The sequence below is a fragment of the Octopus bimaculoides genome, chromosome 12 (assembly GCF_046866305.1).
Source record: "Octopus bimaculoides isolate indiv1 chromosome 12, ASM4686630v1, whole genome shotgun sequence".
NCBI classification, from domain to species: Eukaryota; Metazoa; Mollusca; class Cephalopoda; order Octopoda; family Octopodidae; genus Octopus; species Octopus bimaculoides.
In genome coordinates, this window is record NC_142939.1 from 27,501,575 (window position 1) to 27,520,561 (window position 18,987).

General features: G+C 35.4%; 1 protein-coding gene across 2 annotated transcripts in view; it reads right to left on the minus strand.

The window, feature by feature from the left end:
* Positions 1-18,987, minus strand: part of LOC106879726 (tumor protein 63) — a 287,201-nt gene that overhangs the window by 110,936 nt on the left and 157,278 nt on the right. The window contains exon 1 of one of the 2 annotated variants that reach the window (XM_052972116.2): positions 16,363-16,571. The exons of the other annotated variant lie outside the window; for it this stretch is intronic. The gene's annotated coding sequence lies outside the window, so the exon portion shown is untranslated. Of the gene's footprint in view, positions 1-16,362; positions 16,572-18,987 lie in introns of those variants that run through there. 2 annotated transcript variants of the gene reach the window in all.

Sequence of the window (18,987 nt, forward strand, 5' to 3'; positions counted from 1 at the left end):
GCGACTGTACAACTGTGTTGGTTAAGCCTGAGCAACTCTTATCATGCTGCATTACATCCTTATTTTCATATCAGAGAAAAGTCATATGGCTAGTTTTGAATCCACAGTTCCAGTGAATGAAGTATAGCAGTTGACCCATGTATTAGTAATATAAGGGCAGGCATGGCTCTATAGTTAAAATGCTTGCTTTGTAATATGATTCTTGGTTAGGTCCCACCAAATAACACCTTTAGCAACTCTTTTACTTTAGCCTTGAATTGATTAATACCTTGAGTGAAATTTGCTGGGCAGAAACAGCATGAAAGCCCATCAAATATAAATGTGTGTATGCTTTCCTTTTACACCACATAAGACCAGTTATATTGCTGGTATACCATAGCATAGAGTTTGATACAAATAAAATACAAATTAGTAAAATAAGTATAAAACGTAATTGTAGTTACTGGTGTCTATAAACTCAACTAAACCCTTGAAGGTGGTATCCCAATATGGCCACAATCTGAAACTTGTAACAGACTAAAGGAATCAGGATATATAAATACCAGACCTAATTTAATTTATCTATTTATATTATTATAATTATAGCAGTTATGTTATAATATTTACAAATATACTTGATACAAATGAGTCTTTAGTTTCTCCATTACTTTATAGCTATAGAAATTCTGACTCAACAAAGAATATCATGTGACCCATGCAAAGATGATGGCAACAACGATGATATCTTTATATATGTATGAATAAAGATGTGTATAAATACATATATCTATACTATAATGGAGAAAGCAGCTTATTAATTAGATATGTAACAGTTACTAAAAGTACTAAAAGAAAGCAATTATTAAAAGGGTTGACCATCTGGAAATATTTTTATAAATTCATGTTCTCAGAAATTTCCTATAATTTCAATTTCTCAAGTTTATTGAATTTTTTAACTTCAATTTCTCACAAATTTAAATATTCATTGCACTCTCTGCATCCAATTCTTCACAAATTTAAATATTCGGTTTCAATGTTTTCATTTCAAGTTTTAATTCGCTATTTGAAAAACCGACAATTTATTCTATTAATGTAAAAACATTATTTATTGAATGAAATTTTTTTTAAATACCTGTATAATTTTTGTGACAAAAAATTTGAAAGTGATTTTGTTGTTACAGATGCTTGGAACGCCATAAGCCTTACAATTATAACTATCCGGACTGATTTTGGTCATTGTCTTTTTTAACTTAAAAACCATGGGAGGAACCCTCTCTCTCACACACACACATACACTGCAAAGCTTGCAGATGGGCTGCTGAACTGAACTCTCTATGTTGCTTTGAGGGGAAGGTGAAATTTGAGAAGCTGCTTCTCCCTCTGTTGTTGAACTACAGTGATGTTTGCTTAAAAAAGAGATATTATGACTGTGATAAAATAATGAAGGCAATATTTACAAAGCAAGTGAACACTATAATACAAGGAAATAATTAGATGTAAAATATCATAATAATTATTAGAATTGGGAATCAAAAGTGAAAATATTATTGAGGGGCTAGCAGAAAACTGCCTGGAGGGCAGTCTTTCTGCTAGTGTATACAATACAGCTAGCTGTCACTTGCAAGCAAGTATGGCTTGGAAATATACATGAAATTAAGTACCTTACTCAAAGACACAATCTGTTGTCTGACTGGTCCTCTACTTGATTTCAAATTTTGGCACAAGGCCAGCAATTTTAGGGGAAAGAGTAAGTCAATTATGTCGACCTCAGTGTTCAACTGGTACTTATTTCATCAACCCCAAAAGGATGAAAGACAAAGTCAACTTCAGTGGAATTTGAACTGAAAACATGAAGATGGATGAAATGCCGCTAAGCGTTTTGACCAGTCTGCTAATGATTCTGCCAGCTCCCCACCTTCCTTAGTCCTCTAACTAAACCCATGACTTTATGGCAATGAACTGAAACTCTAAACACTAGGCCACACATTGTGTATATGTGTGTGTGTGTGTGTGTGTGTGTAAATAATGGATGCATCAATCTATTTTCCTCACGAAAAACAGTTTTAATTTACATTCTTAATTTCATAGTTCACTCCACTTACAAAAAATTAGTTTTGTTCCATGACATAAATAGTTTGAATAAAAGCAGACTATATCAACCATTGCAAATACCGCTCGAAAACCTCAATGCAGAATTATATATTGCAAACTGAGTAATTAATATGCAATGGAAATATTTCATTTCTAACACTTTTATGAATGTTAACTTTTTCTAGTAATTTAAGAGTCCTTTTTCTCAGTTCCTTACACTTAACTATGTTTGAATTGTCCAATTTTTCATTAATCATCTTTTTAAAATTTCATTTGAGCTTTTACTATATCACAAAGTTAGTGGATTGACAGAATTCACTGCCTTTGTCATAACTATATATTTAATTATGACCTTTTACATTTTCTGATCAAATCTCACCACTGTCTTTTTGACTTTCCTCCATCCAAGGTTGATTAATTAAGTACCAATCAAGTTTTGGGGTTTACTATAATCTTCTGATCTCCTGCTCCCAAAATCTGAGTTCTAACAGCTTTGTTACAAAAAAAGGAAAAAGAAAACATATCTTTCATTTGTTTCAGTCAATGCTGGAACATTGCTTTGAATGATTTTTAATTGAACTAATTGACCTCAGAACTTATTTTTAAGTCTGATACTTATTCTATCAGGTCACTTGCCAAATATCTAAATTATCTTTGTATAAGATAGTTTTACAACACTAGTACAAATTAAAGGAACATTAATAACTTTCAAATATTTACCATTACATTTTCTCAATGCATGCCATTTTATTCAAAATCTGCATACATTTTATTTACAATTTTTTTCTATTTCATAGATTCATCCAAAGATTGAAAATGAGAAATTTAACTTAATTTGTGAAAATTCAACTTACAACAAATTAATATGCACCCACATGTGGACTATACATATCTCAAAGGAATAGGCTGGATTGTATATATACCTCAAAGGGATAGCCATGTTACATGCTAGGTTATTTTCCTATTGCATGGGATTGAAACTAACATGAAATCCATTTACTTTAAAAATTATGTAGTCATATATATAAACACACATACATCATACATTGAGAGAAAGTGTGTGCATGTGTGTGTGAGTGTGTGTGTTTGTGTGCATGAGTGTGCACATGCAATGTCTACAAGTAAATGCACAAGAACATGAATGAATAATGCATTTCCCCATGTCTAGTTCAACAAAATGCATTCACTCCCATCAGACAAACCTCAACTGGTCATCAAAGAGACATTATATCACTCAGTCCTTAGTATGACCTTATTGCTTTGACAATGTTATCCAGAGGGAAATACAGTAATAGATATTGTTAACTCAAGCACACATAATAAGTGCAAAGACTACAATTAAGATACAAATATATGAAATAAAAGGAAGCCAACAGATTGATATTTCATCCACATAGTCTCATGTGTAATTCATCTGCATGTAGAGGAGTTGTATTATGATCAAATAGAAAAAATTATTTTTATGCTAAATTAAGCATATAATTTGTAACAACTGATGCATATTAAACAATTTTGGGTTTCCATTGTGCATTATATTTTAAGAATTCTGAATAATATATTAGAAGAGTGGAGTACAAGATGAATTGGTTTAGTATCACAAATGTGGTAAATTGAAGATTACACAATGTGTGAAACCTTCATATTGTGGTATAATCTTTTGATAAATCAACAATCTTCCATATGTGCTGCAGTGTTTCAAATATCACTGAATAAATTCTTTAAAAAAAGGAAAGGAAAGCTAACTTTATTCTCACAAAATAAAGGCTCCATCATAAAACACATAACAATACTGGAAAACAACACATAAAATTTCAGCATCAAATAAATATTTAATAGAAAACCCAATCTGAAAAAATTCAATATTATATTTACTAGTGAAATATTGCTGTCATAACCAGTATAATTCGGAAGGCTGTTGTTGATCTATGTGTAATCTATAAGATAAAATATGTACATATGCATTTATGCAAGGTGTGTTTGTGTGTCGAAACGCCGGTGTTAAAACGTGGGTAGCTGATGAAATAGAATGTTCTCTATGTGGCTTGTGTGTTTTCTCGTCTACGTTTGTTTGCAATGTCCTGTACCCAGATATGCACCTATACATACAGGTGGATGTCGGTATGCACATACCTGTACATATATATGCATATACTCATTTACTATTTGTTTATATATATATATATATATATATATATATATATATATATATATATATATTATGGCACTCCGTCGGTTACAATGATGAGGGTTCCAGTTGATCTGATTAACAGAACAGCCTGCTCATGAAATTAACGTGCAAGTGGCTGAGTACTCCGCAAACACGTGCACCCTTAAAGTAGTTCTCAGGGAGATTCAGCATAAAACAGAGTGTGACAAGGTTGGCCCTTTGAAATACAGGTACAAAAGAAACAGTATGAAAGAGTGGGAGAAAGTTGTGGTGAAAGAGTACAGCAGGGTTCACCACCACCCCCTGCCAAAGCCTCATGGAGCTTTAGGTGTTATTGCTCAATAAACACTCACAACACCCAGTCGGGGAATCGAAACCACAATCTTACGACCGTGAGTCTGCTGTCCTAACTACTGGACTATTGTGCCTCCAAATATATATATATATATATATATAGGGTCATCCCATAAATAACGCAGTTTTTAATACTTCTTTTATTTTTAAAAATTAAGATAAACAAAGTCTTTTTTAAAATCTAAAATATACTCTCCTTAATTTTCTACAATGCTCTTCCATCTATATGGCAGACTTGCAAGGCCCCTCTTCCCATATTCACTTGTCTGTGATGAAAAATACTCCTCCAGTACTGTTCTGACCTCATCTACAGAATTCATATTTTTTCTGTCCAAATGATTTTGAAAACTGTGGAATAAATAATAATCAGATGAGGCAATGTCTACTCTAGCCTTTGGAAGGTCATCCTCACTGTATATGGCCAAGTGTTATTCTGGAAGAACATCTTTCATCTTGAAACCAAAGATGGTCGTTTTTCTTCTAGCACTGACATAAGCCGCTCAAAGCTGCTCACAATAGATCTCCCTTGTTATCATTTGGTTTCAGTTTAGCTCAGCTACTGGGAAAGGCTGAAACAGCTAAGACTCTACTCCCTGGAGAGAAGGCGGGAGAGGTATGCAGTAATATACATCTGGAAGATCCTGGAAGGAATTGTGCCAAATTTTGGCATTGAAAGCTACACTAATGCCAGAACGGGACGACAGTGCATAGTGCTAAAGATCCCAGCAACACCATTGTGCTTCAGGACCAGTTACTGCAACAGCCTGGGTTTCAGGGGCCCACAGCTTTTTAATATTCTCCCAAAGAGCCTGAGGAACCTGCACAAAGTAGATGTAGGCGTTTTTAAATCAAAGCTGGACCTCTTCCTGTCGAGAGTCTCAGATGAACCTACCTCATGGCAAGAGGTGCAAATGAGGGTAGCTACATCAAACTCCATTCTTCACCAAGTGCCACATATTGGAGGAGGCTCTCAGTAATAACAGTGTAGCAAAACGGTGGTGCATCAGCATGGCCACAGCTCTGAGTTGAAACTACAGAAAAAAAATTATATAAATAAATAAATATATATATAAATATATATAAATAAATATAAATATATAAACACACACACACACACACACATATATATATATATGTGTGTGTGTGTTTTAAGAGAAAAATTGGATGTAAGAGGCTTCAGTTGTAGTGTGCAAGAGCAATGTGAAGCATATGAAGAGAACAGCTGCATAAAAAAGAGCCAATCTCCAATTGTGGTGGGAACCTGGAAGAGGTAGAGCCAGGAAGACACGGAATGAATTTGGTAAGAAATGATCTTCAGATGTTGAGCCTTACAGAGAATATGACAAGGGACCAAGGCAATTGGCAATTTGCTGTACTTGAGAAGACCCATCAAGACAAGTAAAATTATGGTCTTACAGGCGTGATCTTTATAGTTATGCCCTACCCCAACACACACCGCTCAATCTGTTCCCTGTCAAAACTCTTCCACAACCCGTCTTACCAACACCTCCCTTCCTGCAACCAAGATCAATTCCCACTGCATGCCCCTCCACACTCTCTCGTGCACTTATCTGCATGCATACTCTCCATCCCCTTACATATCTATCATAGCCCTTCCCCCATCCACAGCAATTTCTCTCACCATCACTTTCTACGGTCACCTCTTCCCCATCTTTAAAAATCTCCCCTCACACTCTTATGAAACATCCCCTTCTATCCTCTCAATATCACATATTCACTCCTACTATACCTTGTAAGTCCCTCCTGATACATCTCCACCACCATCTATTTCTCTCACTGTCTGTCTATTTTTCTCTCAAACTACCTCTCTTTCCTCCCCTTTCTTTACTTAATGAGGTAGCTAGGTATCTCCTCTATAGTAAGACATCTATTTCTATCTCTCTGTTATACTTTAACCTCTCATCTGGCACAAAGTCACTTCCCTCATGACTGCTCCTTCTCCCAGGGGTCTTTGTCAGGCAAGTTACTTGGTGACACTACTAGTGCTGGTGCCATGTAAAAAGCACAGTGTTGGCATCACATAAAAAGCACCCAGTGCACCCTGTATAGTAGTTGGCATTATGAAGGGCATCAAACCATAGAAACCATGCCGAAACGGACAATGGAGTATGGCTCAGTTCTCTGGCTTACTAGCTCCTGTCAAACTGTCCAATGCATGCCAGCATAGAAAACAGATGTTAATTGATGATGATGATATACAAAGACACACACATGCACATATACACAACTTACATAAATGTGCATGCCAACGCCCCACCCCACCCACATCTATATTGAGAGAGAGAGAGAAATATCTGTGTGTGTGTGTGTGTGTGTGTGTGTTTATTATAATCACTTTCATGTTTGCTTTTTCATGCTCGCATGGGTTGGACAGATCTTCAACACAACATCTTGCTGTTTGTTGCATCCCTTTGTTATCTATGATTCACCACTTCTTCCCATGTACACCTTGGTCTTTCTCTTCCACAGTTTCCATCCAGTTGGATCCTTTGGCATGTCTTTACTCATCTGCTCTCATCCATATACATTACATACCCGTACCAATACAGCCATCTCTCTTACACACTCTTATATCCATTTTTTGTCTTCTCTCAGCTCATAAGTACCACATTGCTCATGCACAATGATATTACATATTCAGCATAGCATGCTTGTTTCAATTCTCCCCAAACTCCACATATCCTCTAGATTCTGTGTCCACGTCTAATAATCATGCAGTATTGTACTTTCAACACAAGCCCTTTGCTTGAAGAGAGAAACCCCTTGTTGCTAGCATATGTAATAGCTCCCTGAACTTATTCTATCTTGTTCTTATTCTGTCTACTTCGCTTTCAGTGCAGTCACCTACACAACTGATTAGGTCTCTTAGGTAACAGAAGCTGCCAAATACTTCTACGGAACATTTTAAGTACTGAAATGAACTTATTTTACTAAAACTCTCACTGCTACATCCTGCTCTACATCTGCCACTTACAAAGTCTTTATTCATTGTCAGCCAGTGCAGCTTCTGTGCACCTATAGTTTACATAAGGTACACCATATGAAATTCCTTTTCTGCACAGCCATTTTCCTGATAGCAACAGAGTCCTTCTTTCCTACTAATTTAAATTTCAGAATTTACCAAGTTTACTCTGCAGCATCTTGATTCTAAGGCTTTGCTTAGACATTTGGAATTTCTTGTCTATGTCTTCAACAGACTCTGCAATAGGAACACAGCCATCAGTAAACCTGAGTTCCTACAGACAGCCTCAGTTGTGGCTTGGAGAACTAAAATGAATATGAGGAGACTGAGCCTTGGTCAACACTTATCTGCACACTAAACTACTCACTGAAGCCAACTCTCACTTGCTGACTGCATCTCTGTGCATGGTTTGCACTGCTCTCATTTATTAACACCTAGCTTTCTTAAAGACCAACGAACTACACATCATGGTATCCTATCAAAGGCCCTCTGCAGATCAACAAATGTTGAATAAAGAAATTTAGTTTCAGCTAAAGACTTTTCTTACAGAGAGAGCATCAGAAGTATATTCGACCTTGCACAAATCCAAATTACATCTCATGTTTCTTATTCTCTTCCTAATCAAAACTTGTTCCATTACTCTTGTAATTTTGTCCATCAATTTGATGATGCCTCTGTAGTTGCTTATTTCTAAAGCATCTTCTTTACCCCTTACAATCAACAGTTGGTTATTATACTGCTATGATACTGGGTATGATACTTCCCTGCATTTATTACCTGGTTTACTATGTGAGCAACTAGCCTGAGCCCAACCCTACCAGATTTTTCAGTATCTCAGTGACTATATCTGATGGACCTACTGTTTTCCCATCTTCACATCCATTTTGACCATACAGCTGCCCACTTCAGTAGCTGGTCCCTCTATTCAATATACTTGAAATAGTTTCTCTTCCTCCCACAACACATTTTCTGTATCCATAAGAGAAACTAAATCTATTCAAGTAAACCCAAGAAAGGGATCACCAAATGAAATTGACATAAAATCAAAATGGTCATTAATGGTATGAAGATGGGAAAAGTAGTCAGATTATCAGGGACAGTCACTGATGATACTGAAAATATCCAGCAAACTCCAGAAAATATCCAGCAAACTAGCCATTCATAGTCAATTGGGTAGTACAGAAATCTCAATCTCAATGACATATATTGACATCAACTGCTATAAGAACAAAGAAGATGCCCCAGAAAGTAGTAACTACAGAAACAACAAATAGACCAAGTTACAAAAGTCACAGAAAAAGTTATATTACAACCAATTAGAAAGAAAATTAGCTTAGACAAGATGGAGTTTGATTTTGTGCCAAGTCAAGGTACCAGTGAATTCCCTCTCCCTAAAGAGATAACTGCAAGGAAAGTTCTTAGCTACAAGTAAGCCACTATATATAGCATTCTTTAACATGGAAAAAGGACTCTGATAGGGCACTAAGCTTTGTAGTTTGGCCAACTCTATGAAAATGAGAGACAGAATGGCTTGTGAGAACCAGGCAAGCTATATACAGAAATGCTGTCAGCAAGATGAGCCTTAGTAATGAGTCCACTGAGAAATTTGGCATGCAGATAGATAGGTACCAGGCTTGTTTCTCCATCACTTCCTGTTTATTATAGTTCTCCAGGTCATAACAGAAGAATTTAACACCAGTTGTTCATTGGAACTTTTGTATACCAATGACCTAGTTCTTACAACAGAATTTGTTCAAGAATTTTAAAAATTCCAAATGTGAAAGCAAAGCCTAGAATCAAGAGGTCTCAGAAGTTAAATTAACAAAGACAAAAGATTCAGTTTGTAGGAGAAAAGATACACAGAAGCAGTGGGGGCACAGACATGTAGCAGATATGCAGGTGTAGCTTACAGTTAGAACTTCCAAGGCTCCCTACAAATAGTTGATTGCTTCCATTACCTAAGTGACCTAATTAGCAGGGCAGGAAGATACATTGGAAACACAGCAGCCAAAGTAATATCAGAATGGACAAAGTTCAGGAAGGTATAACTTCTGTTGGCATTAAGATTTTTGCTCTGAGAGAAGGACAGATTGTATGGTTTTTGTGTACAAAATACAAGTTAGATAATGATGAAACATTGGCAATGACAGCAGAAGTGCAAAGACAAAAAAAGAAATAAGATGAGCAGGCACTACTGAATGCAAAACAGTGTGCATACATGATGGAGCACAGTTGATAGAAAAATTAGGCATGAGAAAGATGGAGTGTGCAAATGACAAAAATATGTGGTAATAACAATATGGATAGCATGTGCAAGTTGACAGTTGGGTAAAGAAATACCAGGCAGCTCAAGTGAAAGGAACCTCTGAGACAAGACCAAGGAAGAAATGGGAGAAAGTGGTAAGGAATTTAGTAATTGAGAAAACATGCCCCACCAAAATATGTGCGCATATGTGTGTACATGTATATAAACACATATATGCAAATACATATGATGGTTGTACATTTACACACACACACACATATATATATATATATATATATATATATGCACATGTGCATATATATACATACATATATATATATATATATATATATATATATATACATATATATATAGACACACACACACACACATATATATATACACACACACACATTTATAAATATATATATAATTCTATTCTATAATATAGTATATACCATGTCTGTTTCTTTTGCTTTGTTTCCTTTGTTTCTTTTAGCCAATACTATGTCTTATAATGAATGTAAGCAATTTATCTATACAGTACATGCGTGGTCAGAAACTAGGAAGCAGTTGTATGCACATTTCAATTTCCCTATGAAATCCTTTGTACCTATAATATTGCACCTCTGCTCACACTTTCCTAGTGGGTTTTACTTCAAATAGTTTTAAATAGAACATTAATGGCATCAAGATCATCAATCTCAAAGCATCAGCAAATGGAATGAGCAATGCCTTTTCCTACAGGCCTTACAAGTAAAAGCAAATTTTTTTTTTAATTTACAATTAGCAACCACATAATGTGTATGTGTGTATCAATACATGTGTGTGTTTGTAAGCTTGCCTTTTTTGTCTTTTTGACTTGTCTGAAGGAAAGAGAACTCCCCACAACCTTTGCAGGCCCTCCATAACTGGCAAGCTTGATGCTATTAAAGTTTGGTTACAAATGTTTCAACACCCGCAGTAAAGACATGAACAAAGAGGAGATTCCCAATGGCCAATGTTCTGGCAAGAAAGACCTGGACATAATGGGTAGTAGAAGGATTATGGAATTGGAAGTATCAAGAATGATGAGAGATGGAAAGACAAATAGATAAGGCATGCCTGTGTGTTGGAGGTATGAGACCAGCCAGCTCAAAGATAGAGAGAGAGAACAGGGAGACAGCAGGCCTCTGGGCCAGAGGCTGTTAGCAGGCTTGAAGTGACTGAATTTTAATTAATCAAGTGACTTTCTTCTGGATGTGGTAAATGATGTTTGCGTGCATAGTAGCAGCTCTGTTGCAGATATGGGAGCAGTACTACATTTTGGGTCACACTTGAACTTTGTTGAATGTTAGTAGCTGTTGGGTGTTTATTTTCTGGCCCTAAAGAGAAGTACCAATTTTTTGGGAGGTGGTTCTAGCTATGATAGAGATTACTTTACTGAAAGTGAGGTCCAACATTTGGAGTGACTGTGAAAGATCTAGGTGAGTGCTGCTCATGTTTAATGGGGATGTAGTACAGTGGTGCTTTCTTGATGAATACTGCATTAGCTTTTTTTGATTTTTGCTTTTTTGTGTTTTTTTTTTTTTTGCTGTTGAAAGAAATAAGGTTGACTTGGTCCTACTGGAGGGCATTCTCAGGGTTTCCAGTTGTGGAATCTATGCAAGCTTGGTGTGTGATTTTCAAGCTTTAAGTGGGTGATGCTGGTTGGGGGAATGAAGGGTTGTGTCATTTGCATAAGAGTGGACATTTGTTGTATGTAGTGGCAAGTAGGTCATTGATATATAGAAGGAAGAGACCAGAGGTTGAAACCAAACTTGAAAGAACACCAGAGTTGATTCAGCGTTGGATAGAAGAAACTGTCAACACATGCCATAATATGGTGTAATTATATAGGAAGTACTGATTCAATGATATGAGAAATGGGTAGGGGTTCATGGATGGGAAGTTTTGATAGCAGATTTGCATGCCAAATACAGTCAAAGATTTTGCTTATGTGTAGGGCAACAACTTTGTTTTCATCAAACTTTTCTATCATGAGAACTAACGGATGAGTGACATAAGAGAGTAGCTCTCCAGTGGACTTGGCTCTGTGGAAGCTGTAGTAGTGGTCACTGATGAGAGAAATTCAAAGAGACCAATTCAAGGTATTGAACCATGTCATAATTAATGTGTGTGTGTGTGTGTATTCACACTCATACTTATGTATACAGATACACACATATATATACACAGATATGCATGCATACACAGACCTCACAGTGTAAGTTAAAACAAACCAAATATCCAAAGAACTCACACATGCAAACACACTATAGTCATTTTATGTGCTTCTCTGGATAGTTTGAAATAAAATGAAGTAGAAAAACTTAAACTGCTGAAGACAAGAATAATGGTAGAATATTGGTTTCAAATTTTGGCACAAGGCCAGAAATTTGTGGAGAGGGAGTAAGTTAATTACATCTATCCCTATATTTAACTGGTACCTATTTTATTGACTCTGAAAGGACGAAAGGAATTTGACCTCAATAGAATTTGAACTCAAAACATAAAGACAGGTGAAACACTGGTAAGCATTTTACCCAGTATGCTAACAACTCTGCCAGCTCACCACCTTAGATATTAATAGAATATTAGAAACATATCCAAGATCAGCCACTATCATATATAAGCACATGTTATGCAATGTTAAATTATAAGGCACCAAAAGAGAATGATTCTCCCCAGACACAACAGAATATGCTTCAACGCACAAACTCACATAAAGAATCTTGCAAACCAAATCCCAAAACGAAATTTTTATATTTTGTTTGACCAGAATTTAGAAAAGTTGTTGCCTAAGGGTGAGTAATGATAATTTTACAAGGGCAGCATTCAAATTTGAAATTTTATTTTATTGTAATAATTGACAGTCAATATACAATTACATTTGGAATAAAGAAGCATTCAACTAAGATTCTTTAAGAAATGAATTAAAAGCATTTTCTACAACCTTTGCTATAATAAGAATGGTAAATGATTGTAATATTTTAGGCATTTTAAAGAATGAGCAATTATTATTTTACCTCAAGTCAATCCTGATGAAACACACCTATAATCAAAAGCATAACAGCTGTGGCTATCCTGTCTTCTTTTATAAAAGTTTAAAACTAGGGTTGCATTATGTCATTCCTTTATAAGTCAGTAAGTTTAATTTGACAGAGATTTAGTCACTGTTTGTAGCCTGTAGAATACCTAAGTAGAGTCCCTTTGGTTTGAAGAATGAACAGCTGTAAGAAGGAATGGAAAAATCTCACCTATTTATCTATATTTAACCCCCTCAGTTTCTCTTTTACTTTTGTCACTAAGTCAGTTTTGTAGTAAAAATACCAAACCAAATTTTAGCAGAGAATCTACATACATATATAATAGTCTTTCACTGGTTTCAGCCTTCGCCCATTGGCCATACTAGAGCACTGACATCAACGCTTTTATTCAATATCTCGACCTCAGTACTACAACAGGTATTTATTCTAACAACCTCATGTAGGTAGAAAGGGATGTAACTCAGACTAAATACCACAAAGTACATTTGCAACACTGATTTTGTTTGACACTCCTTTACTAACGTCCTTTTAGATACATACACACATAAACGTAAGTATCGTTGACTTACAGCCGAAGTTATATAAAATAATTTTAGCTAATTTACGCGAGATGTTTAAAAATTTGGTGTACACAACGATCCAGCATATAGTCGGTGTTTTTATGTTTATATAAATGAAATAAACGGGAAGAATGAACCTCAATACACTACTTGAAGGCAAGGTAGAATATTTACTTCGTGGGACATCTAGAAGTTTTGGTAATTATTCACTATGTCAGCCGTTGTTGAACTTACGACACTTAATTATTTAAGCTAGACAATGTAGGGTAGTAATTGAGATTACGAGTGATTAGTATGTAGATTGAGCAGGAACTAAGCAGTTACTTTATGTATCTATGAATTTTAATAACCTCTAAGTAATAATATAAGGTAAAATATCTTCAGAGTGCTCTACTAGAGGAATATGAGTTAGGACACTTAAACACATACCAGCTGCTATAACACAGATGTACACACACGCAACTATACAGCACATTATAGTTTAATCACACACCACAATTTCTATCTACCAAATTTCTTCATCAATCCGAAGTTAAATAGTAACATGATGGGATCGAACCGAGAACATATGAGTATATGCGAACTTTTCAACCATGCATATACTTACACACATATATGCTTATTTACTAAGCAATAAGGGAATTAACATTTGTTTTCTTTCCTATCTGCATATTGTAGAAAGAGAAAGGCAACGTGAATTAAAACTGTTTGTCCCACAATTAACTGGTATTTTCTAAAGCTTAAAACCTTAATTCTTGACATAATATATAGAAATCCAGTAGGGAGTTATTTCCCTTTCAACGCAGGCTACTGAAGTTTTGAAGGGTTACTTATATGTATTTACTCTCTCTCTCTCTCTCTCTCAATAGCACCGAAGGACCTGCAAAATTTACATACTTCCATTGAATGGAAATAATTTGTTTTTATGTCACGCAGCATTTATGGGTTAATGATTATGGTAATCTTCTCACAGTTTAAAGTGTTCAGCTGATCGAGGCTCTCCATTTAATTAAGAGGACAACAGTGTGTTCCTCCACCCATCTGTGAAAGGACCCAAATTGTTGAAAGCGAGATAAACGAAAGTAACGAATCACAACGAAATTACTGCAATGATATATCACGGCCCATAGCAACAGGCGGACATCAAAGAGACCACTTCACCCCGTTACAAATTATTCTCTGGAGCGTGAAAGGTGGGATAGGAAAACCAGATTGTAGAAGTGGGAGACGAGAGAGGGAGGGAGCGTGTAAGGTTTGTAGATCCTCTAATGTGGGTCGGCGATTAGATGGAAGCTACCCACAAATCGAGTCCGTTAACACAGTTTCTAACGCACTTGTAGTAGTTTTTACCGGTTGTGCTCTATTTTGGGACATTAACGTCACAACTTCCACTCCTATACACCTTTAAGTTTAATGAATTTGATGTATGATTTCAATTGGTTTCATTCGTGTATAAAACGGATTCTTAGTTTTCTGTAAATTTCATTTTCTAGTGTCAAATAAATTGCTACAACGTTTTTCTCTAACAAAGCACAGTACCAATTTCCTTTCGGAGAAGTATTATCCGACCTCGTTGGGATGAAATTTGAGCTGATCCGGAATTAAAAGAGGGATACTGTAATCCATTTGTTTCCGTTTTCACCTGTCTTGGAACATATATCCGACGTTTTCATAAGAAATTAAACAAATGATTATACTGAGAATGTTTGTTCGCATCCACATAGGTAGATAGGTGTGTGTGTGTGTGTAAAAGAGGTTGGCTGACCAACATCTGATTTACAGGGAGAAAGCGTGTACAAATAAAAGACAGCATAAGAAAGAGAACACAAAAAGGTCCTCTTTAAAATCGAAAAATAATTCCTACACAATAATAATGAAACTGTTGTGATATAACTGAAACAGTTGACAACAAACAACAGTTGACAACTTAGTAGTAATTTTTTTATACACACAATTCTTTTATACACACAACACACTTCAAAAGAAATATGAACCGACACCTGATGATTAATCAGAACCACAAACATCATCCATCATCTTCAATGTACCAACACCACATACATCAATTCAAAATCCCGAACAGGAAGTTTTCATTGTAATTCATCATTGATACAATTTAATGGATGTGTAGGGGGGTGGTGAGAGAGAGATACAGACAGAGAAAGTGCATGAGAGTGATTACGTGTATATACATAAGCACACATGTGTGTGCGTGTCTGTGTGAGTGCGTGTGTGTGTGCGCGTGTTTATATGAACATGTATGAAGCGTCCCAAAGTGGAATGGACTGAAGGTGATCGGACCAGAAAATGCTTCATTAAAATACATTGAACAGTCAATCAGTATTAGGAAACATTCGTTCTTTATGAATTGTTGTTTCTATGCTCGACACTTTAAACTTATTTTCACAATTAATAATATAATTAGATCTTACAGGAACCAGCTCCTTTCCAATCTCATTCCCCTCCCCCATCATCATCATCACCATCAATATTGTACTTTACTGTTTCCCAATATAGATAACAATCAAGATAAAGAATGGTGATCTTTTGATATTGCATTATAAATGTATCGACCATTCTTCAACAATAATCTTTTGGCAACCTAAAAGTTACAGGGTTTTAAAAATGACGTCTTCGCCACAGTCTCTGTCTCTCTCTCTCTCTCTCCCTCTCTCTGAAGCACATACATACAAAGTTGCATAAGCATTCAACAGGTGAGTAAATTGAATTCTATAAACTGCACTTACAGAATCTTATAGCAATAGTTATTTCCATAAAAAAAAAGGAATGGTGGTAAGAAATACAGCAATCTTCATTTAAAATTACAGCCAACTGAATTAAATTGATCCATTGAAAGAAATATAATTCTCAAACAAAAAATGTATATACGTCTAATTAAAGGTAAAAACCACTACCTGTTCAGCAGTATAATATCTGTTATGTGCCTCTCTCTTTTTTTTTCCTTCACCGTCTTCAAAGTCCCTGAGAAACAGTTTTTTTTTCTTCTTTTTCTTAAAAGGAGAATGTAATAAAATGCCTGTTGTCTGGCTGTACTCCTAACATGTATTGTTTCCTGCAGCAGTAAAGCTGCTACTGGCCGCTATACTCCACTGCTACTCTAAATGATATTTGTAGTAGTAGTAGTAGTAGTGGTGGTGATGGTGGTGGAGGTGTGAGTGCTACTGCTAGTCTGGTCATTCTCGTTGCTACAGCTTACCTGGTTAATAACCGCAGACCCAATCAGTCGTATCGACTCGAGATCCCCTCTCCCTTCCCATCATATTTTATAATACACTAGAATGCGATTCTTTTATATATATATATATATATATATATATATATATATATATGTATACATATATATATATATATATATATATATATATATATATATACTCGAGAGGAGAATTCTTTAGTTTTATTTTCTTCACTCTCAGTTCGTCGACAGATAGGAAACACAGTACGCAGTTTCTATCACACATTCTGTAAAACGGTTACACGTTTTTCTTTCACTTTATTTCTGTATTGTCCCGATTAAGTAGACACACGCGGAAAGCTATTGAGAAATAAACAATCCGCAATATTTTTGATTCATATTGTTTTTTTTTTCATTTTACATCCCTTCGAATGTAAGTGTGTGATTCACCGTTGCGTTCGAACTGGTATAACATACTCTCCCGTTTGTTACATAAGCATCCAGGTGAGGCAACTTTGGTGGCCAGTTTCATTCCACTCTCGTTTCACTTCACCTACAATTTAAAGTCCCATGTTAATCTAAAGATTAGAGCAGTAAAATATATTCAGATTCTGAGGTGATCTGAAAAAAAACAATAAACTCTCTCCTGTCCTACCCTGAGCTATACATCTCTTTAAGTAGTGATATTTTACCGTTAATACGCGTATATGTTGGGATTCTCCCGAGTAAATCCTTCAGTTCTTTAACGCAGTTTGCATATTCTTTGTATAATGCATGTGAATGGAATTATAGGCAGAAAGAATTCAGAGTGTCACAAAGAAACGCGTGTTCAATTACCACTTTGCTCGTCTTTTTTATGTACATGTTTATATTATATCTTCCCTTTAACAGAGAATAAACATATATAATTATAGAATTCAGGAATCGAGAATTTGTAAAGTTTGTACTTTACCTAAATGTACTATGTAGCAAATGAATAGTTGCTTATCAAGCTAATGGTAACAACTTTTGTGCAATATGTTTCCATCTCTAATGGAAGTATTTCAAACAGATCATCAAATTAAATGTCCAGAAAATATCATTAAAGTTAGATTACTTCTTCCGTGCAAGAAAACACTTTAACACTGTATTCCAGTTAAATATATTCTATGTACTTGTCTCTCTTCCTCTCAAATCAATCAATATGCCATACATTCTCCAGAATAGCAGCCTTGTGAACCATTAGTCACCCTTTTCTCCCCAGTTAGCAATAATTTAGGCCACAAAGTTTAGAAATGTTTGTAAAAACTAAAACCCGAAGACTGAATGACTCCAAATCATTTTATAGAGGATTGTCAAAATACTTGGCTGATGTCTCATATCTTAAGGTGCTCAGCAGAACTCTGGGTATATTTGCATATTATGCAAAATGGATCCATAAATTCCAATAAAATAATATTCTTATCAGAAACACAATAATATCCTCAAAGTCAAAAGCACTTAATACCTTTAATACTTTTGAAAAGTAATTACAACCATCTCCCTTGTAGCTATTGATGAAACTTCAACTTTCATTCTTGAGTTTGATGAGGCTGATGTTTCAACTACTCTAAGACAAGATAACAGACCTGTTGCTTTCGTGTCAAGTACTCTTGGTCTTGTAAGTAAACTTACACTATTCATGAACAGAGAAAGAAATCAAATTGCCATTTTACTCTTATCACTGTTCAACAGTTGGATAATGGAAATAACAAGATATTGGAATATCATTTTCAGCTTCCATCTTTTTCTGGCACTACTAATTACCATCCCAGAAAAAAAAAAAAAAAACTATGTTGTATCAGGTGCACTGACATGTAACTTCTGAGCATTTATTTTGCCATTTACATTATCTGAAACACACAAAGGGGCATCATGTCCAGAAATAACAAGAATGCTTCATTTTGTGCAATCTGAAAATTCATCTTACCTTCTGAGGGTTGTTAAAGGACCTATTTGTCTTGCTGTCTGTGTGCAAGTTTTAAGCTTCAGTTATTTCATTCACTACAAGGTACACTTATCAAGTCTACTCATCATATGGAGTAAGTTTAGTGACATCGGTATCAACACTCACTCACAATAAATATCTCTTTGAAGCCATTGAAGAACTCCCACACTTTCCTTTTTTTATTTGCAATATCTTATTCAAAAATGAGTTCTTAAACTGCTATAAAAATATCTATATCAAATTTTAACATTGAATACCACTGCAGGATACATTCCTATCATTTTAGGTCATCATTGCTTACAAAGGATGTAAAGACCATTTGAATAAACAAGGAATCATCAAACACAAAACTATCCCTTACAACCCATGTGGCAATGA